Source organism: Callospermophilus lateralis, unplaced genomic scaffold (genome assembly GCF_048772815.1).
Source record: "Callospermophilus lateralis isolate mCalLat2 unplaced genomic scaffold, mCalLat2.hap1 Scaffold_65, whole genome shotgun sequence".
Taxonomy (NCBI): domain Eukaryota; kingdom Metazoa; phylum Chordata; class Mammalia; order Rodentia; family Sciuridae; genus Callospermophilus; species Callospermophilus lateralis.
In genome coordinates, this window is record NW_027514826.1 from 3,336,053 (window position 1) to 3,363,607 (window position 27,555).

Consider the following 27,555-nt stretch of genomic DNA (forward strand, 5'->3'; position numbering starts at 1 on the left):
CTGCTAATGAACATAACAAAAATATAAGAGGGGAGTGGAAACATGGTAGCTTCTTATATCCTAGTCTCAAAAGCAGCATCCCATCATTTCTATCTCATTAACTAAATCAAGTGGTAAGTAACAGCCTAAATTATGTGAGCAATATACCCTGCATTTGTAGGAGGAACTTAACAACTGTACAGCTAAGACAATGGATATACAGAGGAGAAAGAACTGAAACCAACACTCTTTTTTTTTCCAGTGCTAGGGATTGAAACTATGTGTTTAACTAGAGACATTTAACTGGAGTAGATCATAGAAAGAGGCTTGGGAGAGAGAAAGTCCTAAAGACCAGGGCATTGTAGAGCAGTTGTTGAAAATCAAAGTGTTTAGCAGAAGGAAAAAAGACTTGGGGAATCCAAAACTGTAATCAAGTCCTTAAAAGGCTGAGTATAAAAGAGAGCCCAGAATTATCTGGGGTTGCCCCAGGAGATAGAAAAATTCCAGCCCTAAATGGAAAACTGGCCATGTGTTATCATTATCCATGTAGTTTGGAAACATAAAATCTGTTAGATTCAAAAGCAATGATCATCACAATGCAATCCTTCTAAGCTTAGCACTTTTAGAGAACAGGCTGCAGGCATAAAACCCAGCATATTGTTTATGGTACACTAAAGTGCGGTGATCAAATCTGAGCAAATAGGAGTAAAATACTTTTAAGAGTACACCTAAGTGTACTAAGTGTAGCTTTCAGCAGTACAGTATTTCTCTGAATTGATTAGAAGAAACAGTACTAGATGAAGTGATTAAAATGTAGATTAATGAAATGGAAATTTTTTCTGGATCATTCATGTTGGTATTTCATATTTATTTCTGGTAACTATATTACAAATTATTTTAAAAGATCCATTCTCTTTTTTTGCCTCTAGAAACAGCTCCAAAAAATCCAGTCATCTTTATGTGTTTATGGGGTGAAGTGTCACATTAGTTGTACAATATGCATAGCTAGCATATTCTTATAATGATATTTTCAATAGCAAACATTAGAGTGACAAATGATCTTATTTCGGAAGATGAGTTATATTGAAAAGCATTAACAATATGTTTGAAGTAATATATAAAATTTTACATCTATAATTATTGTCAGTATTCAATGTATTTATATACTGAAATCTTTTGCTTTTATAGCAGATAGGGGCCTAGTCAATGTATTTATATACTGAAATCTATGTGAGCAATTTAAGTGAATACCTAGCTATCCTTGGCATTAAAAGATTAGAAAGGCTAGTTAGCAATTTCCATATGTTTCTTCCTACTGCTATGTAAATACTATTTATTTATCAACCATGATATATAAACTTGCACATAGAAAGAATTTTTCTTTATCTCTGTTCTATACATAAGTATAGATGCACACAGGCATCTACTTATACTAAGCTCACCCACAAACAACATGATAAACACATCAGGTTTAAGAACAACTCATGAAGGGTGTTACACACCTTGGGTACTCAGTACTGATTTTTAGATGAAGGGACTGAAAGCTTCTGGGCACCCCATCCTTTCCATCTACATTGCTTTAACTAAATCAACTAGGAAGACACAGGCTAAACTCATGGGAGCAGTGTATGTATGCTGCATTTGTAAGAAGAACTGTACAATTACAAAGCTGTACTCTACAGCTATCTTCATCTTTGGGGCAAGAAGACTAAAACAGAATCTTGCTTGACTACAACGGTCCCGAGAATAATTTCTTTCTGGGAATTAATGCGCAAATGAAGCAGGAATTTTTTTAAGTCTCATTATACTTGCAGGAGATCTGCCAACAAGATAGTCTGGCTTTGGACTAAGTAACCTGGTCTATTCAACAGCTCAGGGTCTCCCTCCACACATAGGACTGGAGACATGCTGGCATATCTTTCATGAGATTGATGAAGTTGACAGATATGTGTTCTCAATGCTGCACTCCCAGGAGTAGACAATCCCTTTTCTGTAGGTTAGTGCCTGTGAACAGTCACAACTTCTTTCATCAGCCTTCATGAGCCACCAGACAGTCACAAAAGTGTGCCTTGCATTCTTTTTAGTAGAGGGAAGTCCTTTTACCCCAGGCTTCTGTGCCAGATACTTGGCATGGAATATCTCATTTAATTCTGCTGACCATTTGTGGAAATATTATATGAGAATTTACAATTTAGTGAGATTGTAAGAGTTAAGTTGGTACTTCTCAAACCTTAATATGCCCACATATGACAAAGAGATTTTACTAAAATGTAGACTTTGATTCACGGGCTCTGGGGTTGGGACTGAGATCTACTTTGCTTGCCAGATCCCAGACAATGCATACACTGATGATTCAGGAACAACCTTTGTGTAGCAAGAGTCTAATTGCTTATTTCACGGGGTTTATACCTAGCAGGGAAAATTTTGTAAATAATGTGTTAGTTTGGAAATCTGTGCCAAGTTTTATTTCATGCTGTGTAGAAGTTAGGGGAGAGATCTGCAGCTCATATTGGATGCAACACAAATGTTCACAATGAGTTTTGTTTGCATTATTTTATTATCATGAGGATTGCTCTCCTAACCATAGGAGAGTAATAAAGACTATGTTGCTGAATACCAATAATCATTGTGTGGCTTTATCTAGGTGGTGCATGATACTCCTATTATTGTTCCCATGCTTGAGTGTATTTAGACTCATGAAGACATAATTAGGAAGCATGTGTTTTCTGGAAAGCTTCTTAGGGATGAGAAGTAGGCAATAAATGCAAAAAAGAAATGTGTAAGGAAACTAAGGCAAACTATGAAGATTCTTTCAAAAGTTTCCAAATCTAGATTTAGTTTCAGAACTATCTATGCTGGCCCTACCTAGTGACTCTGTGTTCAAGTAATGTACATGTTTTGCTTTCTGGTGATGGTTCTCATACTTTGAAGGCAGAATCTTATCTTCAATATAAAGAAATACAAGCTTCCAGACAATCATTTTGAGGATATTAGTAAATATGAGAGAATGAACAATGAGAGGAGACAGCTTGAGGAAGACAGACAAGAGAGTCTGAGAGCAATCTCGTGTGGGGCAATCTCATTGATGATCACCACTCTTTTTTTGCTTGAAGTTCCTTCAGTTATTCAGATGGGTAAGTGAGGAGGGAATGTGGGTTCTCTTTGGAGTTTCTTAAATACTGAAGTCAGCAGTATTTGTCCTCCAGCTATTTCAGAAACTGAATTAAGGTAGCATGATTAAATTTGAATGACACTGACTGACAGTGTCCCTGAATTCCTTGGCAGGTGATCCTGTAATTCAGCTACAGAATTTGTGGCACTCTGTCAATATAGCTGTGTGGAAACTTCCCCTGAATTTTTCTCCTACACAGCTCAGGGTTATGAATGGCTTCAAGTGAGCTGTGCAGAGAAAATGAAGAGCAAGCCATGCTCAGCTAGGGAGCACAAGAAGCTTCCCTGTCCCAGGCCTGAAGTCTTTCTAGCACCTGCCAGATATCTGTCTTATGTGACCCAGGCAAAGGGCAGAGGCTGGATTTTGGAAGTCCCATGTTTCACTAAAGGTGGAGACCTAGAGGTGGATTTCCAGTACCTTTTCTTTTGTTCTGGTTTGTCTTTGCTTTCTCCTCCTTCTTGTCTGTTTCCTCCTTCACTTCATGATTGGCAGACTTCAGTCCAACACTGAAGTTACAGACTCACACAGACTATTTAGCCAACTCCCATTTGAGTGTGCTCAAATTCTGAAAATAATCACTTATTCTCTATCATTTTTAGTATTATTGTTTCTGAAGGAAAACTCTTCAGTGATACAGGATTAGTTCCAAATTTTCTTATCTTTCTAAGGACAAATATATGAAGAGCACATGTCTTGGCATGGAAAACTATACCTTATCTCTAAGAACCAAAAAATCACATACTTATTTATTTGAAAAGGCAAATGGGTGAAGGGAAGAAAAAGCAGACTATCTACAACAGGACTTGACAAAGGAAAGTCTACAAGTCTGACCCACTGTCTTTTAAATAAAGTTTTCTTGGGACACAGCCATGCCCTTTGTTCACCTATTTTCTATGACTGATTTCATGCTCTAATGGCAGAGTTGTATAGTGCACGAGAAACTGGATAACCCAAAATGTCTAAAATATATTATCTGGCTCTTTACAGAGAGATTTTTTTCCTATTTCTATTATAGACCTTAAAGAGAGATTTTTTTACCAGGTTTTATATTAAAATATTATTAGTTTCTATTTTAAGAAGTCTTATATTTTTAGAATTTCTCATGAAAAGTGTTTCAATAAAATTTTATGAAAAATTTGAGCCTTTATAAAATCTACTGATCTAGTTATGATGTAAGTTACCATATATTAATCATCTACTTTGTGCTAAACATGGTAAAATATAAATTATTTAAAATGCTCTATAGTGTAATACATTTTATAGATTAATAATCAAACACATAAAACTCTATTAAACTTCCTAGTATAACACAAATCAAGTGACAGAACCAATCTCAAAATCCAAACTCTATTCTAAACTTTAACCTGACAGTCATCCCTATCAATATTTCCCTAATAACTAAAGTTCACCAGGCTAATACTTCAAACAACAAAAAAATAATTAGTATTTGATATAATGATATGCCCAAATTAAAAACGTTTCTTTTCATAAATATGAAATTACAAATGTCTTTGAAATGTTTTTACAGTGAAAATAAAAACATAATCAACAGCCAGATTTTGCAAAATGCAAGTTTAATATCAACATTTTGAGTAAGACTCTTATTTAGCTGACTTCAACCTTTCCTGATCATGTATAATTTGAACAAGCTATAATTCTTTCAAGCTATTTGACTTGTTACATGATTGTCCATTTAAGATACATTTGACACCTCATTTTTTAGAAAGTTCTTGTAGCTATATAGCTATATAGCTATATTTCATTTTTAAAAATCTTATAACAACCCCTTTAAATCCATTTTCAAACATTCTACTTAAAGGTACAATAAAAGAGTCAATCTAAATCTATGCTGCCAGATGACATAATAGCTTAAGCAATGATATGATAAATTTTTTACAATCCATCTATGCCCTTCCCCAAGGTTAGAAAATGCTCAGTGTTGTCATGCGAAAGATTGACCTGTTCTGCTGTAATCATTATCTGAGTTTCTAAAATGTATTCTGTAAAATAAAATGTATTTCTCTTTTGTCCTTTAAATGCTTGCCCCACTCCTTTCCTCATCTCTTCCCTCAATCCTCTTCTTTCTCCTCTTTCTTCTTTACCTTGGGAAAAGAGTTGAAAAAGCCCTACTCTGCAAGGCATGTTGAGAAGATAATTGTGGAATAAGGACACTGATTCATTTTGGCTTTACCCTTACCTCCAACTACTGGAAAAGCAGCTTTATCTTTGAGGACATCAATTTATTTCCTCAAATGGACTGAGAATTAAGTTAATGAAGTTGAGTTTGACCCTGAAAACACCGTGACTACAGTGCTGGAGATAACCCAGAAGGTCAGAAGCAATAGACCAACACAGATTGGCAAGGCAGGAACAAAGTCCACAGGGGATAGATGTAAAGCAGAGAAAAAGATAACTGAAAACTCAAATGCAATAAATTAAGGGCAAGAAATGAAGGGAAAACTTACCATGCTTGTTTCTACCTGCTCCCCTGGGTGGATATAGAAGAAAGAAGGCATTAAAAATGTTTTTATAGGAGAGCTGTGGTGACTGTAAAATGCCATGTGTCCTACTCTTCACCCAAACAAAATGTATGACAGAGTCGAGTCGGCTTCCTCCCCAAGAGTGGGCAGAGAGAGCACACTCATCTGCTCCTTCACACATTAGTTCAACATAACTAACCAATTTCAGTCTGAATCTCTCTCTCTTTATCCCTCCAATAATTATGCAATAATTATGCCCCCAACAACCTAACTCTATGGATTCCATTAAATGCAAACATATGACTTATATTTTATAACTTCTATGGAATTTATTTCCACTGATAAACCTGTCTTCTTCTGCTTCTCCTTCCCCTCACTTTGGTCCTCTTTCATCTTATGTCTTTGTCCCTATGGCTACAGACCACAGGGCAGCAGGAGAGGCCAAGGAATCAGGCTTCAGAAAGAAGGGCTGGTGAGGTAGATGGAAGCTGCTGCCACTGCACCTGTGCCCTGCTTTAATAGGAATCTTCCTAATCCAGGGTGGAACTCCTAGTGTCACAGGCACCCAAGGACCAGGTCAGAGAAATCTGTTGGAGCCGGATGCACTATCCAACTCTTCATTTATAAATCTGCATATTTGGGAGTTCAAGATATATATATATATATCTATAGATAGATATAGATAGATATAGATATAGATATAGATATAGATATAGATATATCACATAGAAATACTTGCCAATGAAGAGACCATGTGTACAAAATGATCTCCACTTGAAAATTCCTCACAGACTTACTCTCCCATTTCTTTTACTAAGTATGTCAAATTTGCTGGGAACTGATGGGGGAAAAATGCAAATTGAAAATCTTAACAAATACAAAGGATACTGGGAAATGAACTTAGAGGAAGTGGACTGACAACCGTGATAAGTCCCTGCTTGGTCATGAAGAAATGAGGATCAGGTTAAAACACCTGGAAACAAAATGACAAATAGGAGTGATGAGATTAGATGGGCTTTAGATGAATATGTGAATTTCACGGAATTCAGAGAAATCTTTAGAAAAATGATCAAAGCCCTCCAATAATTATTCAAAACCAACTATTTCTATGAAAGTACTGAAAATTACATGAGGGTTTTAGGCTGTGGCCTTACATTCTCCTGAAGCGATGATGCCCTAAAAGGCAACACAACTCATTCTTTAGTCTAATATTGTGCAATCTCTTTATTCTAAGAATGCATACATAGTGGAACAGCAACCTAAATTTTATAAGTAAAATACAAATATATTTTTAAAACTAGTTGTTAAAATTTTTAGAAAAAATTCTAGCCAAACCTTTCTCCATTATTAACTACGCAATTATGCAACTCTTTTAAAATCAGTTCCTTTCAAATGCTCTTTCCCTGATACCAACTTTTCTTAGACATTAAGAGCTTCCTCTGCTAGGAAAGAATCTCAGGGATCCCTCGGCCCATTTCCTCAAGTTACAGAGAAGATAACCAGAGCTCATAGGATAAAATCACTGGCCTGAAGTCAATGGAATCCAAATCAAGGTCAGAGCTCTACATCAGCCTACTGGCCCCTCTGTATACTGCTGCCCCAAATTCCAATCTAGACAAACTTCCACATTTGGAACTAATATTAAAAAAACATGAACCAGAAGTTTGTTACTTTACAAACATGTCACACTTTCTAGAGTGAATCCCGAGTCAGAAGTTTCTATAATGTCTTTGGGAACAGTTTCTAATTTCAAGTGTATCTTTCCAGAGTTAGATTTTTTAAAAAAAAGTTAACCAAATTGTCATTTTTAAATAAGTCCATGTTTCAATGATCAACTACATATTATTTCATTCTGTTCTTTTAATATAATAGTCACTTTTTTGAGAGAGAGGGAAAAAATTATTGCCAACAGATGCCATTTTGCATAGTTTACAAAATCTCGGTTTGGCTCATTTGTAAAAAAAAAAAACTTCAGAAAAATAAAAACATGGAGTTGGGGATGTGCCTCAGTGGTACAGTGCTTTCTTAGCATATATGAGGTCCTGGGTTCAAACCCCAGTACTGAAAAATAAAAGGTACATGTCATTTTTATTATACTAACAAGATACTGCCTTACTAAGAAAATATTGAATTATTGACAGCCAAATAATGTAGTTAAGGATATGCAGATTATATAGAAAAATAAGCATTTTTAATTTTGAAATTTAAATAAAACAGATATTTCTTTTTCAGCTATTCTTTTGTCTTATCTAGTTAATATTAAATATTGTATAAAAGTACCTAGCAGATATATGGAGGGAAATTATGTTCAGTGATTTCCCCTTTCCTCTATTTGTTTGATTTAGTTTCAGTGTTGATGGCTCATTCCACTGTTTGCTCTATAAATTTTCACAGATTTCTGTTTTATCACTCCTTAGTAATATAATTACTCAATTACTTGTCCATTTCTGCACTAATGTGAGAAAGTTTTAAGGATGGGAACTTTATCTTATTTAAGTAGCACAGTCACAAAATATTATCACATCGGGGGCACACTAAGTGTTGATGGAGTTGTCTGCCACAGTCTGGCTGGGCACAAAATCACGAGCCACTCACAGCTTTGTAGATTCAAACAGCAATTCTTTATTCCTGAACTCACACCAGCCCTCTCCAAACACATTCTGGGGAAATCCATGTTCTCTGCCCAAATCCACATCCTCTGCCTCCCCAAAACTCTCTGAATCCCAGGAGAGACTCAAGGCGAACTCAGGGAGCAGGATATGCCCTATTCCCAACAGAAATAATCTTAAACCTGGAACTGCCCTAAACCCGGATTGTCCTAAACCGGGAACACCCTAAATCCAACGAGAGCCTTTAACCCTGATCCGCCCTAAACCTGGATCTGCCCTGGTCCTTGAGCAAGGTACCTACTTGGCTAATGGCCTTCAGCATTTGTCCTTCATTTTGTGTTCTTCTTCATTTTTAATTTAGTTCTCTCAAGCAGACAATTCCAAAATTGAAACACAACCCCTCCAAAATCTCCTAGTTGGCTTTCATTTGAGTTTTCCTCCTTTTGGGATCTGTGGGTTACACCATTTGAGGAAAAAGAAAACACTTAGAAAAACCCTTTAAAAACTGTGGTTTTATTTTAAATTTTCACAGGTTTTCATTAAGGTCACTGATTATTTCTCATTATGGTTCCAATAAACAGAGGTTTTCTTTAATGATTTTCCTTTCCTAACTCTATCTCGTTTCTAGAACTGGATATAGAGATACAGCAGCCATTAACTCTAAAAGGATAGCCTTTCAAAATATAGGGAGCTATGACAGATTTACTTCATAGATCTTTGCATACTTCCTTACTTTGAATGTGAAAATAAAATCTTAGTTTCTCGCTTCATACACATTTTCCTGGCAATCTGGCCAGGTTTAGATGACTTTTATAAAATCTTGCTAATTAATGAAAGCATCACAGATGGAGCTGTTAAAAAGTATTAGAAGGTTAATTGTGTTAGAATGGGTAAGGGTCCACATAGACTGAGATAATTCACATAGTGTGTAGGATAATGGACCCCTAAAAAATGGTTTTATACATCTTTGAAAAGTATTAATTTGCTAATACAGTCACCTGGAATCAAAATAGATTGTACCATTCAATAAATGCATCTTTTAAAAAATCACAGTGCTAAACCACAAAATATAGCTTTGGATACAAATCTAGCAAGGTTAAGCTATGAGTGAGAAATCCTAATCTTTCAGTAAAGATTCATGTTTCATAATCTTGACAGGTAGTAGGCATGCCAACATGTTTAAAATGCCATGCTAAGTCACTGAGTATGAAAGAAGCAAATCTAGTCCAAGAGGTGGCACTCCCCTGTAATCCTGGTGCCTCCAGAGGGCTGAGTCAAGAGGAGGGTGAGTTCAAAGCCATCCTCAGCAACAGTGAGGTGCTAATCAACTCAGTGAGACCCTGTCTCTAAATAAAACACAAAATAGTGCTGGGAGTGTGGCTCAGTGGTTGAGTGCTCCTGAGTTCAATTCCCAGTACCAAAAAAAAAAAAAAAACAGCAGCAAAATCTAAGTTTAACACTCCAGGAGCTCCTGATCTGTTGAGAGACAAATGAACAAATAGGTGGCATGACACAGTTACTGATTCTGTGTTTTCATCCCAGATGCTTTCCCTTTCTCCTTCTTTCACCTCCATGAAACAAAGCTATTTTTAAAAAAGCACACTAATGCTGTATTTTTGTATTGTGCTTTTTTCCCTCTTACCCCACCAGGGTTCCCAATAAATATGTTTGCTGGAATTATAAACACTTTCCTTCCAACTTCCAAATAATGTGAGTTCAGAAGATGACAAAACGTGCCTAGCATAGACTCCATCTTAGATTAAGATGGCCAACATGATTTAATGAATGCTGAATGAAAAAAAAATCTCTTTATTAGCTTAAAACGAATAGCTGACACAGGATGAAAAGTCACAATAAAGAATGGTGCCCAAGGGTCAGGTTCATTATGGTATAATGCTCTCACCCTACCAAGTAGTTAAATGAAGGTAAATCTGTTGGGACTATTTTAGCTTCTGGTTTCATAGCAGAAACCATAAAAAAAGAGCCCAGCACTCTAGTGGACACCTGTAATACCAGCAGCTTTGGAGCTTGAGGCAGGAGGATTGAGAGTTCAAAGCCAGCTGCAACAAAAGCAAGGCGCTAAGCAACTCAGTGACACCCTGTCTCTAAATAAAATACAAAATGGGGCTGGGGATGTGGGTCAGTGGTCAAGTGCCCCTGAGTTCAATCCCTGGCCTGAGTTCAATCCCCGATACCCACCCAACTACCACCAAAGAAAAGAAAAAGGAAAACAGTACAAGACAGTGGAAGGAAAATACTTGAGTTAACAGCTCAGAATATGTAACAATAAAATTTAAAGCTAGTTTGCGGGGTACAAAAATGAATGCCAAAAAAAATGGTTAGAATCAGAGGTTCCTGTTTATTTTCCCTATTGCATATGTGTGAAATATTTCATGTGTGTGTGTGTTTCCCTATCTATAGGAAATAATACTTTCCAATACGGTATCCAGACTGCCATAGGGCAATGTCTCTCATGTAAAAAAAAAAAAAATCAATATAAATAAAAATAATCATGTGACCCACTTGGTTATACTTGCCATAATTCCCTACAGACTGTGGAGGAAAATTCAAACTATTTAATGGGAAAGGCAAAAGGCAAAGCTCTTGATTATTATCTGATTCAGCCAATTTGTCAGGCTTCACCACTTTCAGTGTTCTGCCTCCTGCCTAGTAAACCGCCTGCTATGAATGCTTCCATGATCTCAGAAGTCCTCGACTACAGTAAAATTTTTCTCTGAAAACCTACCTGATATCAAGAAAAGCTATTTGATCTCTAGCTCCAGTACTTCTATTCACACCAGGCCCTCCTCCATTCATGCCAAGTCCATCCAGAAGTTCCCAGGCTTCACACTCTTGCACATCTTCGCGTCTCATTCTTATGTTTTAAATGTGCACGTAACCCACTCTTTTCTGAAATCTTTGAAGTTCACGGCCATGTACTTAATCTCACACCTAAATCATGTTCATGTTATTTTTTTAATTTTGAAGTTGAGATGTTTACAGACACTCACGAACAAAACATATTTTTTTTGTAAATCAATTTTCTGCACTGATATTCCTCAAGTTATCTTTATGACAACCAATGAAAGATAATTATTTGCCATATTAATAATGTACCTTTTCTCAAGTTCCAACTAGTACCCTTTCATTCTTAACTTAAAGTTCTCCAAGAAGTTTTAATTTGCAAAACTAATTTTCTTGTCTTCTGTAATCATCCCACTCCAACTCACACTTATCCATATGACTTATAATTTACAGGATATGTCCAAAAACACTTTAAAACTACCTTAATGTGAAATTATTTCTCTTTGCAAGAAAAAAAGACTAATTTTTTCTGTATTCCTTTTCTGTGTTGGTGACACAAACTTTCATTTAGCTAGACACATGGAAATCATTTTAGTTTCTTCCATCTCCCTCACCTTGGTGGCTACCTTCCCTCTGGATTTCTGCACTCTGCTGCTTCTAGTCTCCAAATGGGAACATGACCCCCTTTAGCCATTTCTGCTTCAAGAAGTTATAATAACTCTTCAAATATGCAGATCTGGTTTTGTCCTCTTTTATATTAGTATTAACTCTCAGATGCATTTCCCCACTCACTTTTACAAAAAACAAACAAACAAACAACAACAACAACAAAAACTTCTTTATTCTTCCAAATGGCTAAAATGTCACTTCTGTGATGGTTCCCTTGATTCTCCCAGGCACAAAATTAGTGACTTATTCTCTCCCCTGATTATTTTATCTTTTAATAGTGTCTATAGCCCAAGGGTTTGTTTCTATTTATTTTGGTTGTTGTTTTTCTCTATGATTATATTTTAGTAGTATTTAATTTATCTATTATTCATATTTTATTTTTATATATATACATGAGTATGTGGGATATGTTTCAGTGGAACCTCACTTTGCTCTGTATTTTCAGTACATAGCACAAAACCTGGCATAAACAATGACCTTGGAAATATAGACCCTTAAAACATGCCTAGCACCATTATCCAATTGCAATAAAAAACATTTTTATCTGTAATTTTTAAAAATTTTTTTTCTAAAAGACCCCAATTTTTTTCCTGTGCTATGATGTTCTGCATTCCTTCTCCACTTCTATCTCCATCTTTATCTCTTTTATCTTTCCTTTACCACCCATCTAACAATTATGATTTTTTTGTTTGTTTGTTTTGGTACCAGGGATTGAACCCAGGAGAACTTAACCACTAAACCACATCCCCAGCCCTTTTTTATATTTTATTTTGAGGCACATCTTTCTAAGTTGCTTAAGGTTATGCTAAGTTGCTGTGTTCAGCTTTGAACTCAGGGTCCTCTAGCCACTGAGATAACAGGCATGTGCCACGGTGCCCAGCTTTAAAATTTTTTAGTTAAGTAAATTCTCCACATTGGTCCACTCTGTTATGAAAAAATATAGAAACTGATTGGTTAGAGATTTTCTTTTCTTGTCTATCTTTTTTTTTTGTACCAGGAATTGAACTCAGGGGCATTTGACCACTTAACCACATCCCTAGCCCTATTTAGAATTTTATTTAGAGACAGGGTCTCACTGAGTTGTAGACAACTTGCTCAAGGTCGCTAAGGCTGTCATTGAACTTGTAATCTTCCTGCCTCAGGAGTGAGTTGCTGGGATTATAGGCATGCACCACCATGCTCTGCTAGAGATTTTCTTTTCTGTATGGTGCAAACAGTTTATTGCAAAATAGATACATTTTAATGTTTTAAAAATTAATGTGACATATATTTGCTTTCTAATTTTTTAAAGAAAATTCTTTGATTTTATTTTAAGGTTAGTCATCAAAGATAGATCAAAAGCCCAAAATAAAGTGAAGAATAATCTAACTTCACTCTCAAATCAGTGTGCATACAAACTGTTTGCGAAACAAAGGACAACTTAGTTTTGTGTTGACACAGAAAAAAATGTGCAGGGTCATTCTATAATTTTCATCTCTTCTCCTGTAACTTTTATCTCTAAAAAGTTCATAACTGACAGAGAAGGACAAATAGATAAGAGTCAGAGTCATAAAAAAAAAGCAACTAAAGATCCAGAGGATTTGTAGCATATGTTCATATTTTAAGTATGAAATTTCCACTTTTTCTTTCTCCTATTATAAGGGCATTTTATTCAAATGGCCAAAAATCAAAGCTGAGAATATTCTAAAATATTTCATTACCAACTTACATCTGTTCATAATTCTTCGCTTCATATCCCCATCTGCCAACAGCCATCCCTACCCATTATTGTGATGTTTATGCTCTGGGCACCTGGTCAGGACTGGTTCCATCTCTCCTATGCCTTAGAACAAAAGAGCAAATCAGAAAATATCTATCATTATGGACTGCATATTAAGTAGAAAGCAAAATGAAAGTAGCCTCTCAACTATTCTTTGGGAAGTCCATATATTCCCTATTGGTATAGGAAGCTGATTTGACAAAGTCATACTTTGGAGTCCCAGGACTGTTTGATAGCACTCCATTTGTAAGGAAAACAAGAGCACATTCTGGTAGCCCCTGTGAAAAGTGTTTGTTTGTTTGTTTGTTTTCTACGTACCTATGGGATCTGGGTGAGCACGCAGTAAGTAAATACCAATACAATGTTATAACAATTTGTTTTGATGAGTCGATTACCTCCTGAGAAGGCAGTCTCATTATTGGTCTAAAAAATAATAATTTGAATCTGGTTCTTTATGAAGAAATCTGAAATTACTTTATTTTAAAGACAGAAACATTTTGGTTAAGCTTTTGGGAATCAAGCTCAGAATCAGTTTTCCAAAGGATCAGTTAATTAGGCAATTTAATATACAAGAAAATGATTCCCCCACAGAGAAGGTTAATGGATTTTTCAGTGTAAAATTATTTGCCTAAACTAAGTCCTGACTAAAATGCCAGTTATAAATGGATAACAAGTTAGTTACAAAACACAGAAGCTAACAAACTTTTTTTACCCTGCAGGGAAATAATATAGTTTGAAGTAATATTTAATCAGTATGTGGAAAGCACAATTTTTTCCCCCATGGATCTTTTAATACATTGAAATTCAGTAAATTAACAAAATATATTATTAATATGAATATGTTTCACATATGCAGAAAGAATCTCTAAGTAAAGTACAAAGTAATTTTTTAAAAACTTAGGTTTAAGAAATCTTATTGTAAGCATTCTTATTTTATGTGGAATCAAAACTGGATTGTAAAAGCCTAATAAGAAAATGAAGTTTAATAAAGGAACTTGTGGATACCAGAATGAGGTTGGTGTTAGCAGTGTAAGGGAATTTCAAGGTACCTTTTGTATCCTTTGTGGATGGGATCTATCATACCTACAACTGAAGTTACTATAAATGTTTTAAATGTCACAGAACTTAATGGTTCTTGACGACAACCTTAAAATGCCATAAGGTTGAAACAACATGGAGGACAAGAGCTGAACACTGACATCCCCCGTGAAATGGTGCAGTAAAGTTCAGCTTGGCAAGGTCCTCCCCTGCAGCATGCCTTGGAGATGCTGTTCACTCTTCTCTCTCCGCCATCTGCTCCGGAGCCTGGATCCTGGTTCAGGTGGCTCTAGGCCTCCAGAGCTATGTGCTACTTTGCAGACTACACAAGCAGTGCACCGCCTGTTGTTCAGGTTCACAGAGTTTACACTATTAGAACTATCAAGACACTAACCAAGGATGTTCCAGAACCTTTTGTTTTAAAGTTATTAGTAATTTTAGTATCTTGTTTAAAATGTCTGGTTTATAAACTCAAATAACCCCAGCAGCTCTGGAAGCTGAGCCAAGAGGATTGCGATTTCAAACCCAGCCTCAGCATCTTAGCGAGACCCTAAGCAACTCAGCAAGACCCTGTCTCTAAATTAAATATAAAGAAGGGCTTGGTAGTGACTCAGTGGTTCAATTTCTGGTATCATCATCATCATCATCATCATCATCATCATCATATTGAAAAGAACAAAAGGGAACGTTGCTTCTCATTTTATTTCTATTCCCCAAAGTGGATAGATAAGAAATTTGGATAATAGTCTGCTGAATAAACTTGGAAATGCTAAAGAGTTGAAATAATGTAAAATAGTGACTAGAAACCGAGGCCAGAAAAGTTCTCCCTATTGCACCAGGAATTGACAAAGAAACTTGTCCTCTGCTGGAAACCCTCCCCAGAAAAGAATCATTAGAGGTGGGACATAGACTCTCGCCATAAGCAGGTGTAAAGTCTGGATTTTCATTGCTCAAATAGGGAGAAAATCCTGACTGGAAAATTAACATGAAAGAACAATCAGGGCCCCTGGAGTCCTAAAAGAGGAAAACTTAAGTGCACTTTGAATACATGTTCAGCCCAGCGTAAATGGGATTCACTCTCCACCAAATTACATCAAAGTTGAAAATTATAACACACACACACACACACACACACACACACACAACTACCATCAGGGAGTATAAACAAATAAAAAAAAGAGAATTAATACCTAAGAACTAGAACTGAATCACTTCAAAGACTAAATGTAAGTTAATTTAAGATATTTAAAGAGATAAAAAGAACATTCATAAATTATATAGGAAGAATGATAAATATGGGAGGAAACAACAACAAATAAGTTTAAATTTAAAAATGGAGAAAATTACTAAATAAGAAAAATATAATAATTCAAAGTAAAAATATCAATGGTCAAGATAATTACAAATCAAATACTTATAGGAAGAATCAGAAAACAGAAAAAATATCTAAACAATTTATCCATAACACCACAGAAATAAATGTGGAAATGGAAAATATGATAAACCTTAGAGAAATAAAACATTTTAATATAATGAGTTGTTATATAACAAAACTGAAAGATTTTTTTTTAAAAATCTGATATTATCATGGACAGTTAATTCATAGAAAAACAGAAACACTTATCCAATACTGGTATGAGCATAAATTGATGTGATATCTTCAGATCTCAAGAGGATGATTTGAGCCAAATTTGAAGACTTTTTATACCACATGGGTCAGAATTTTACTTCTATTATACTTCTTTTAGAAATGTGTGTTAACAAGGGCTTCAATGACCTTTTTATAGAAAAGTTATTCAGTAACCAAAACAATCATGCACAATACAGGGTATTTAAAATTCCTGGCTCCTGTGCAGGAGGTATCAGTGCCACCTCTAGATCTCATGCCAAGTGAAAAAAATGCTTTCATATATTTGGATAGTGCATCCCCTAATTTAGAAGCATTATGCATATTCTTGAGAAATTCATACATTTATACAAAGAAGCAAGCTGGAGAAATTTAACAATGTCTACAAAGTTACACGTATTGGGTCAGCAGGCTTCCCTTCTCCCTCCCCTTTTATGGCAGCTGTGGCTGGGGACTTTCCACCTGGCTGAGGAGACCATAAATGGCCAATCAAAAGCTGACTTAGCAATGGATCCCAACCACCATGGGATCTGCCGGCTGAAGCAATGGCCCAATCAGCTCACATCAGCCTGACCAACCAGTGACATGCCCCTAAACTCGGCTCCACCAACCTGCTGTGAATAGCTGTAATTTAGATGGCCTAGGCCCTCCTACCTCCAGCTTACCTTATTAGCAATGTTCGTACAACAACACTAAGTATAAGTAGCAGCTAAGTTGACTGGAGTAGATGTATGTTCATTTATATGGCTACATTTGTGAAGAATAAAATAATTGAAAAAGAAACTTTCCTAATTGTATGTACAGTATGATACCATAGGTGTCCATTTAAACAAACAAACAAACAAACGTGCATTATTATAGGTCTATCCTTGACTCTGAAAACTGTGGAATGAAAAAATATAACCAACTTTAGCATAGTAATGGCCTCCAGAAAAGGAACTGGAAAAATAAGAACAGGGAACCTAACCCCATTCAATATTTTTCTTTTAAAAAAAAAGCACAAATAGGGCAAAATTGTGACATCTGCAAGTAAGAGTGAATACGTTAGATTGGTTTGATTATTTTCTATAATATTCTTTATGTTTGAAATATATCATGATTACATTTTCTTTCAAAAATGTTTGGCAGAGATTAAGACAGATGGAATCTTAATCAAGAAGATCACTCCAAGAGAACAATCTCAAGAGTCACTAAAAGGACAAAAAATAAATAAAAAATAAAAAGATTTAATAATCATAGACAACACAAAGCACTTCTTCAAAGTAATGTCTTCAAATCTTCATGAGAAATGCCTATCATCCTACAAATGTACAACTTGCTGAAACATCATTTAAGAATGAGCATGGATAAGTGAGGATCCTAATAAAAAAAAATTCAAGGAATTGTTTCAAAAGGAGGGAATTGAATCCACAAGAAAGAATGGAATTATAAAAAGTGAAATAAGTAAATATAATGGAAAATAAATTGGTAAATCTAAAAACCCCCTTGACTTTAAAAGCCAAATTCAGGATTTAAATACCAGGTAGAACTAATATCCCAGAAAAAACAGACAGTATAATCAAAATGGAAAGGAGTGTGAAAGGATTAATAGCACAAAGGTTTTCCAAATCAAAGCTAAATTTGCTGATTAAACTTAGACTTTGCTGGACAAAATGCATGTTAAAAATTGTATAGACTATAAACAGAATCCTTGAATTCCATATCAATAAAAAGTAAGAGAAAAGCAAAGGGATGGAAAATAGCAAATATTCACAAAATGTTTCCTATTGCTATGCATCAAGCCCTATTCTCCATACTGTTACTATAATTTTTACAACTCTCTGAATGGTAGTCCCACTTTTCAGATGAGGAAAGGGTAAAAAGGAGAAGCTGAAATGTCGGATCAAAGGTTGTACGTTTCTATGTAATGAACCTGGGAGTCTTAAACCATGGCATTCTATCTCCAAACACCATTCTCTTTCTTGTAATAGGCTACCTAATTTGGACAGTTAATAAAACTTGCAATCCAGTAGAAATCAGTAAGGCAGAGGTAAGTAAGTATTAAACAAAAACTAAGGGAAAAAAAGAAAGTAAAAAGTGTAGGAAATTTATACATAAAACGAGGTAGCAAAACAAAGCTAAATATTCTCAGATTCATAGTAAATATAACAGCAAACCCACCAAATAGTGGATAAGTGTCTAAGTCTGAGTTTTCCAAACACAACAGCTATATACATTATACAAAAGACAGAACTAAAATTCTATGACACAGAAATACTGAATATAAAATGACAAAAAATTGTGTGTGTGTGTGTGTGTGTGTGTGTGTGTGTGTACATACTGTGTTTTGTTATCTAGCATTTAAATCCTACTTCTTCTGCTGACCATATGATTGACTTTGTCCACATCATTAGATTTCTCTGAGCCTCAGTTGCCTCGGCTATAAAATGCATTGATATGACTTACTCTATAGGGTTTTTATGAAAATTAAATATGATGATTCATACAGAAATCTCATATGGTGGCTAACCTGCAGCAATGCTGAACATATTATCAAGAAAGTTAAAATTGTAAATTTGTTTTTTATTAACATCGCTATGAGTATGTTAAGACTATAAATTACAATTTAGATAGGAAAAAAATAGTCAATTATAATATATAAAATAAGTCATTTTTACCAATTCAGCAAGCTTCCTTATTTTGCATAAATTTAATTAAATTCGATTTCCTGTTTATACTTATATATACATATATTAATTATATAATACTTAAATGTATTAAGGAAACTGTCATAAATAAACTAAGTTGAGGGTTGTACCTTAAATTTAATTCAAAGTTTCATAGAAAACTATCTGCTAATGTAACATAGCCTCCAATTAGTAAATGTACTTTGTTACTATAAATTGTCAACATAGGTGGCAATTTTAATGTAGAACTCAATAAAAAATAAAAGCAAAAATTTAGGTATGTAAAAATCTCAAAATTTGATATATTAATGTAAAATTTATTTACAAAATTGTAAAAGCTTGAATATATTAAATTTTATTTTACAAAATTTTTGTCTTTATCTGGTTTTGGAGTCATGCCATATAGGTTCTATAGTATGAGTTATGAGGCATTTCCTATTTCTATCTGTAGATATTTCTATTGCATTTTTTAAAATGTGTCTTGATGCATAAATAGGAAATAGAATATTTAAGTGTTTCTTAAAATATGATGTATTACTAATTATATATTCTCTCTTTGTCTTTGATTTAAACTTCTGCCTTTATTCTACTTATTTCCAAAGTTAAACCCATAAGAATTTTCTGAAACTTCAAACTTCTCATTTATTCCACAGAACTTTTGTTTTGTGTTGGTATTGATATATTCATTGGTGCATCATCAAGAATATGATTACACAAAAATAAATGAAACCAAAAGTTTGTTTTGTGAAAATATTATCAAAATTAACAAAGTTCTAGCTAATCTGATTTAGGTGGAAAATGTGAAGGCTTAAATAAATAAGATCAGGAATGAAAAAGTGATCATCAATTCAACCCTACAGAAATAAAAAAAAAATTGAAAATAAATTTTCTGAACAACCTAATACCAACAAGTTAGATAAATTAGAGTAAATGGACACATTCCTAGAAACAAACAAATTACCAAAACTAACTCAAGAAGAAACATAAAATCTGAACAGACCTATAAACAAGTAGAGACTGATGGTAATTTAAAAATAAAAAATAAACTTCCCACAAAGCTAAGTACTGGGCTGGGGCTGGGACTCAGTGGAAGAGTGCTTGCCTAGCATGCATGAGGCACATAAATGTAAAATAAAGATATTGTGTCCACTTAAAACTAAAAAAATAAATATATATATATTTTTAATTTAAGTACTGATAGCTTTATTGGAGAACACTGTCTAGCATTTATATAATTAATACCAGTGCTCCACAGACTCCACCAAAAAAATATGAGTTGAGAAAAATGCCTCATAACTCATACAATGTGGCATGAATCAAAAACCAGATGAAGACCAAAAAAAGGAAATAAATGACAGGTATCTCTTATGAACAGAAAAATCCTAAACAAAACACTAACAAACTAAATTCAGAAACTTGTGAAAAAGCTGTATAGGTTACAAAAGGAATTTATCTCAGGAATACAAGAAAATAAATAATTCAATCAATAAATGGGAAAATTAACTAAACAGACACTACACAGAAAAATATGATCAATCAACAAATATATGAAAAAATGTTCAACATCTCTAGCAATTAGAGAAATGCAAATTATAACTACACTGAGATTACATCTCACTCCAGTTAGAATGGCAATTATGGCATTATTAAGAATACAAGTAATACTAAATGTTGGTGAGGATGTGGGAGAAAGAGTACACTCATATATTGTTGGTAAGACTACAAAATAATGCAACCACTCTTTAAAGCAGTATGGAGAATCCTCTAAAAACTAGGAATGTAACCACCATTTGATCCTACTCCTTGGTATATACCCGAAGGAGTTAAAATCAGCATACTACAATGATACAACCACATCAGTATTTGTAGTGTCACAATTCACAATAGCTAAGCTATGGAACCAATCTATATGTTCATCAATAGATGAATGGATGAAGAAATTGTGACATATATACACAATGGATTATTACTCAGTCATAAAAAAGAATGACTTTATGACATTTGACAGTAAATTGATGGGTCTGGAGACTATTATGCTAAGTAAAATAAGTCAATACTCCCCTGAAAAACAAGATAAAATGTTCTCCTGATTTGTGGATGCTAACACACAACAAGGAGGGAGGTTAAGAATAGAAGTTCCATGTATCAGACAAAGGATAATGAAGGAAAGGAGGAAGAATAGGAATAGGAAAAACAGTGGAATGAATCTGACATATCTTTCCTATGTAAATATATAAATACACCACAGTGAATCTCAACATCCACAAGACAGAAATCCTAATTAGAATAAGATAAAATCCAGGCTTGTATAAATATATCAAGAGTCTACTGTCATGTATAACTAAAACAGTGGAAAATTACCACAAAGCTAGAGTAAACAAGATAGTGTAGCATTGTCATAAAGACAGACATACAGATCAAGGAATAAAATTGGGCTTCCAGAAATAAAAGCCTTCATTTATGCTCAGTTGAGAAGAAGAGTGCCAAGCAAATTCAATGGAAAACAAAATTTGTATTTTTGAAAATTGGTGCTAGTACTACTGGATTTTCACAAAACAATAAAATTAAACATATTCTTTCCACCATACACAAAGATGAATTCAACATGATCATAGAACTAATTGAAACTATAAAACCTCTAAGGAAAAAAAAGAATTTATGTTTAGCCATGTGGTCCTATCTGATGGATGGGTGGATGGGGAGCCATTTGTGAAGTTGAGGGTACATGGGCTTAAGATAGCAATCCAATCACAGGACTGTATAACACCCCTGTCTCCAATGTCTTACTATATTACTGAAGACATATTTACAGAAGTTTCTTGCTTTTACCCAGTAGATCATATCTGGCAGAGAAAAAAATTACAAGATATGCTAAAGGGAAAAGCAACATCAAAAACCAAAACCCAAGGAACTAAGGAGAGAGAGAGAGAGAGAGAGAGAGAGAGAGAGAGAGAGAGAGAGAGTAAGAGAGAGAAAGAGAGAAATGGGGTGCTGGTGAGCAAGAATCAGAACCAGATTCTGATATGGAAGGGTGTTGTTATTATCAGACTGGTAATTTGAAAAATCTACAAAGGCTTTTATGTATAGCATAGACAGCAGGCAAGAACAGATGGTCAATGTACTCCTGGAGGTGGACATTCTATAAATCAAAAATAAATGCTAGATATCAAAAAAAAAACTGTCAGAGAAATAAAAAATATCTTTTGTGGGCTCACTGGTAGATGATGCATGACTGAGGAAAGAATATCCAAGCTCAAAAAATATAATAAAATTTTACAAAATAATGAAATATAAAAAATATAATAAAATTTACAAAACAGAAAAAAAAGCAAGGAGGAAAAAAAACAGACTAGAATATCCAAGAACTGTGAAACAACAACTCCAAAAGGAACGTAACATATGCATCATGGGAAAAACAGAGAGAGAAGAACAGATGTAATATTTGAACCAACGATGACTGAAATTATCCCCCAAGTTAATGTCAGACAGTAAGCCAAAACCCCAGGAAACTCAGGGAATACCAGGCAGAATAAATATCAATAAACCACACCTAGGCATATTATATCAAATAGGAAAAAGTCAAAAAACAGAAGAAATCTCAAAAAAAAAAACAGGAAAACAGAAAGTTCCATAGAAGGAGGAGAATAATAATTCTATACAACTTTTTAGAAATCTGGTAACAAAAAGAAAGTGAAGTAAAATATTTAAAGCTTTGAAAAAGGAAAAAATCCCACTGACTTAGAATCATGTAACCTATGAAACTGTCTTTTAAAAATGAAGGAAAAATACTTTCTCAGACAAAAAAAAAATTGAGAAAATTTGATCCGTCTTTCAACACATTAAAAGAATTTTTTCAGAGAAAAAATGATGTAGATCAGAAATACAAAGAAAGGAAGAGCAGTGGAAAGTAAATAAGTAAACATAATATAAAAATTCTGATTTTTCTTAGTCTTAAATGATCTAACAGATAAGTTCATTCAAAATGAAACAGGATACAGAAACAATCAATGAAATTATGTACGCTTATCTATGTTAAGTGTATATGTATATATGCTTATGTACATTTAAACTGATGACTGTAATGATTCATGGGGTAAGAAAGAGGAATTAAGATTATTTTTATAAAGCACTGGCATTTCTCATGATGTAGTATGGTATAACTTGAAAGTGAGTTAAATAGCCATCAATGTACATTGCAAACTAACAGCAACCACTAAACAGAATAAACAGAAGTATAACTCATATGATAAGAGAGAAAAAAAAATGGAAAAACATAAAATGCATTCTGCTGTCACATATATCAAAATAGAATAAAATTTTTAAAAGGAAAAGGAAAAACCCATAATTTTTTAATATAAAAAGAAAAAAAAACCCAAGTAGTAGAGACTATATTATATGTATTCATCAATATGTCAAAATGAACCCACTATTGTAACAATAATGCACTAAGAAAAACATTAAAAATGGAAAAAAGAAGAAAATGATAGTCCAATATACTTAATGAACACATGGTAAAAATTCTCAATAAAATACTTGCAAAGCAAATTCAACAGTACATCGAAAAGATCATGCACCATGATCAAGTTGGTTTTATTCCAGGCATGCAAGGATGGTTCAACAACAACAATAACAACCACACATTGAAAAACGAAGAAAAAAAAAAAACAAGAGGCAGATAAAAATGGTAAAGACAATAATAAGAGGAACAAAGAAAACAGATAACAGAAAACAAAAATAAATATGGTAGATATTAATTCAAATACCTCAATAAGCACTATAAACATCAGGGGTTTAAATACATCAATTAAAAGATGGAATTTGCCAGAATAGTCAAAGAGTCAACTATATATTTTCCATAAGAATTTTTCTTTAAATATAAAGATGCATTAGGTTTAAAAAATGGATAGAGAAAGATAGACCATGTTAACACCAAACAAAGAGAGAGGCAGTAAGTACATTAACTTCAGAGAAACAGAAGTTATCAGAAAAAAGAAGGGCATTTTATAATGATAAAGGGATTGATTCTTCAAGAAGTCATAACATTTCTTAATATTTATGTCACTAATAAAACAGGATCAAAACATAGGAGGTAAAAACTTATAGAACTTCAAGAAGTAGACAAATTCACTATTACAGTTCAAAATTTCAATATGATCATCACCATTACATTTCAGAAACAATACCAACTGTAATATCATTCTGACTCCTAAAATATTCTCATGATATAACACTACACAGTCATGATTTATCATGCATAAAAATTAATATTTTGTTTTCTAGAAAATGTGCAGTAAAATGCATAGGGATTAAGCATATAATTCTATGAGCTTGCATAAATTTATGCATCAAGATAGAAAATATTTCCATCACCCCAGAAAATCTTCTTGTATCAAGTCAGTCCCTTATCTCTTATTATGATTTCTACCACCATTGATTATTTTTCTTGTTTTTAAATTTCTTGTGATTAAATTAATATTGTATGTAATCATTAGTGTTTTTCTTTTATTCGACATAAAGCTTATAAATGTCTTAGGTCAGTGTCCCATTAAAAAATAACATAGAGTTTCTTAACAGAAATTTATTTTCTCACAGTTCTTGGGGCTGGAAGTCCAAGATCAAGGTACCAGCAGAATCAGTGTCTGGTAAGGATTCTACCCTTGGGCCACCTTTTCACCATGTGTGCATGAGGAAAGAGAGATTTCTTTTTCTTCTTTTTGTTAGAGAGAACACAAATCTTATCTGATTAGGATACTACCCTTATGAATACATTTAAATTTAACTATTTCCTAAAAATCCTCTCCCCTAATAAAATCACATTGGGGTTATGGTGTCAACAAATGGACTCCTGGGAGACACAGTTCAGTCAATAGCAATGAGATTCCTCCATTCTGTTACCTGCATTAAGTACTTAATTCACTTTTTACTGTTGATTGGTATTCTATAGTATAAATATACCATGACTTCTTTAGGTTCTTCTGGTGATGAACATTTGGATTGTTTCTTATTCAGGTTATTATTTTTAAGCTGCTTTCTTATACAAATATTTTTATGAACATGTTTTATTTCTCTTGGAAAATTATGTAGGAATTATTAGCTCATAGGGTGAGTACGTATCAAACTTTATAAGAAACTTTCATACACTCCTCCAAACTCTCACTAGCAACATCAGAAAGCTCCCACTATTGCATATCCATGTGAACATTTTGTGTTGAGTCTTTAATTTTAGCCATTCTAGCTGACATGGAGTAGTATCTCAGTGTTGTTTTAATTTGCATGTCCTTGATGGCTGATGATGCTGGAAACACTTCATGTGCTTCTTGCCCATTTTCTTATATTCTTAAGTGTTTATTGAAGTCTTGTTCCTATATTTTCAAGTTATTTGTCCTTTAAAAAAACTGATTTATAGAAGTTCTGAATACATCCTAGATCCAGGTTTTGTCAAATATACTGCATGTATTTTCTCCAATCATGCCTTTACATTTTTTTTTCTTATTTTTTTGTTTTATTTTTTGAAGAGGAAATTTCAATTACGAAAATCATCATTTCAGTGGGTTCCAGTTTATCAAAATTTTCTTTATCTTATAATTTTTAGAAATCTTTACTTGCTAAAACATTATAAATTTGAAATTTTCTTCCAGATGTGTTATAATCTTTGTTTTTGTTTGGGCCTATAAGTCATCTGAAAGTAGTTCTTGTTAATAGCATGAAGCAGTTGGTCAGATTTAAACTTTTTGTTACCTTTACCCATTTATTCCAGCACCAGAGGTGAAAGTATTTTCCTTTTCCTATGTATTTTTTTTATACGGGAAAGTGTGCCTGCGTGCCTTTGTTGAAAACTAAGTGACCACATATGTGTGAACCTTTTGGACTTTAACCCATCCCACTGATCTGTTTGTCTGTATATTTTATGTCAACTCTATGTTGTCATGACTACTTAGGGGAGGTAATCTTGTATTCAGATGTTGTAATTCCACCAATACCTTTCCTCTCCTCTTCCGCTGCCTCCTCTTCCTCCGCCTCTTTCTTCCTTCTCCTTCTTCTTTATTTTTTCTTTTTAGGTCATTACTTTCATATAAAATTTGGAATTAGTCATTTTCTTTTTCTAAAGTCCACTGGGAATTTTTTGATTATATGTAATTATAGGAATTTAATTTAATAATATTTTGTTAAGAATATATAATCTCTGTTTATGTGATATCACTTTACTATTTTCTTTTCTTGTCTAGTTATTATCAGCTATGCTGGTTTCCACACAATCTCACAATAAATAGTCCCCTCTTCTATATTTTTTTACTGTTTGTTACATTTTGACATTATTTTTTTCCTAAATATTTATAGACTTCATCAATGAAATCATGTGAGCTTAAAACCTTCATTTTGGGAAAGATTTAGCTTGCAAATTCAACTTCTCCAATATACATAAGAATATTTAGATGAACTATTTCTTCTGTTTTCTATTTGACATGGTGTGCTTTGACAGAATTATTTCCATTATTTGTAAGTTGTCAAATGTGTTGGCATAACATTGTAATTATCTTTTGCTGTCCTCCGTGTCTATATGATTTGTAATAAAGTCTGGTTCTGTCCTTCATTGCTGATATTGGAAATGTGTTTCTTTATCTTTTTCTTTAACAATGTTACTCAGAATTATCCAGTCTGGGTATAACTAATAGTCTGCTATGATTTTTTTCTATTTAATTGATTTAGCTATATTTATATTATTCCCTTATTTCTACTTATTTGTATTAATCTAACTTTCATTCCTTTTTTAAAAATAGACAAATATCAATGATTTTAAAATGTTCTTCTTTATAATGGATTTTTTCTTTAAGCACTGTTTTAGCTATAATACCTCATTCCCCAATTTCCAGTGTTATAGTTTAATTATTATTTAGTTTGAACTATTAAGTTCCCTTTTGATTTTTCTTTATCTAATGTGTTATTAAGAAGTGTTTGATTTCCAAATAATTTGTCCTGTTGTTACTGATTTCTTGTCTTTCTCATAATTTGGTAATAATATAGAAAAGTCAATCTAGCATGTTCTATTTTGATGAATGTATCACCTGTACTTAAAAAGTATATGTGTTTGGCAGCTATTTGATGTAATGTACTATTAATTGTAATTGACAATAAGATCTGGTAGTGTTGTTCAAGTTTCCTACAAATCTACTGATTTTTGTCTACTTTTCCTATCAAGTATTCAGAAAAATGCAATTAAAATATCCAACTCTAATTACTCAGTTATATTTTTGTTTTAGTTCTGTCAGTTCATGTATTTTGAAAATCTGTTTTAAATGCACACCTATTTAGAACTGCTATCCTTTTCTGTTGAATACACTTTTTTATCCTTTTGCTACACTAACTTTCTTGTGCCTAGGTTTTGCACATAAATCTTTTTCTATATTTACCTTTCAACCTATCTGGTCTTTAAGCTGTAAATCTTATTGTTTTCATAGGAGTCTTACTTGTTTATCCATACAGACAATCTCTGATAATTTTTATATGCAATCTACTTATAATGAACATAATAATTAATATGTTTGAATATAGGCTTACCATCCTTCTCTTTTCTAATTTCACAACAGCTTTGGATTCCTTTGCTATTCTTTGTTAAATATTTTGTAGTATATCATATTATGTCCTCTATTAGCTTTTTAGGTGAATCTCTTTGTATTTAATATTTTTTTCCTTAAAAGAAATTTTTTTATTCAGTATGAAGCTATAATTTCACAATTAACTCCTACTTGAAAT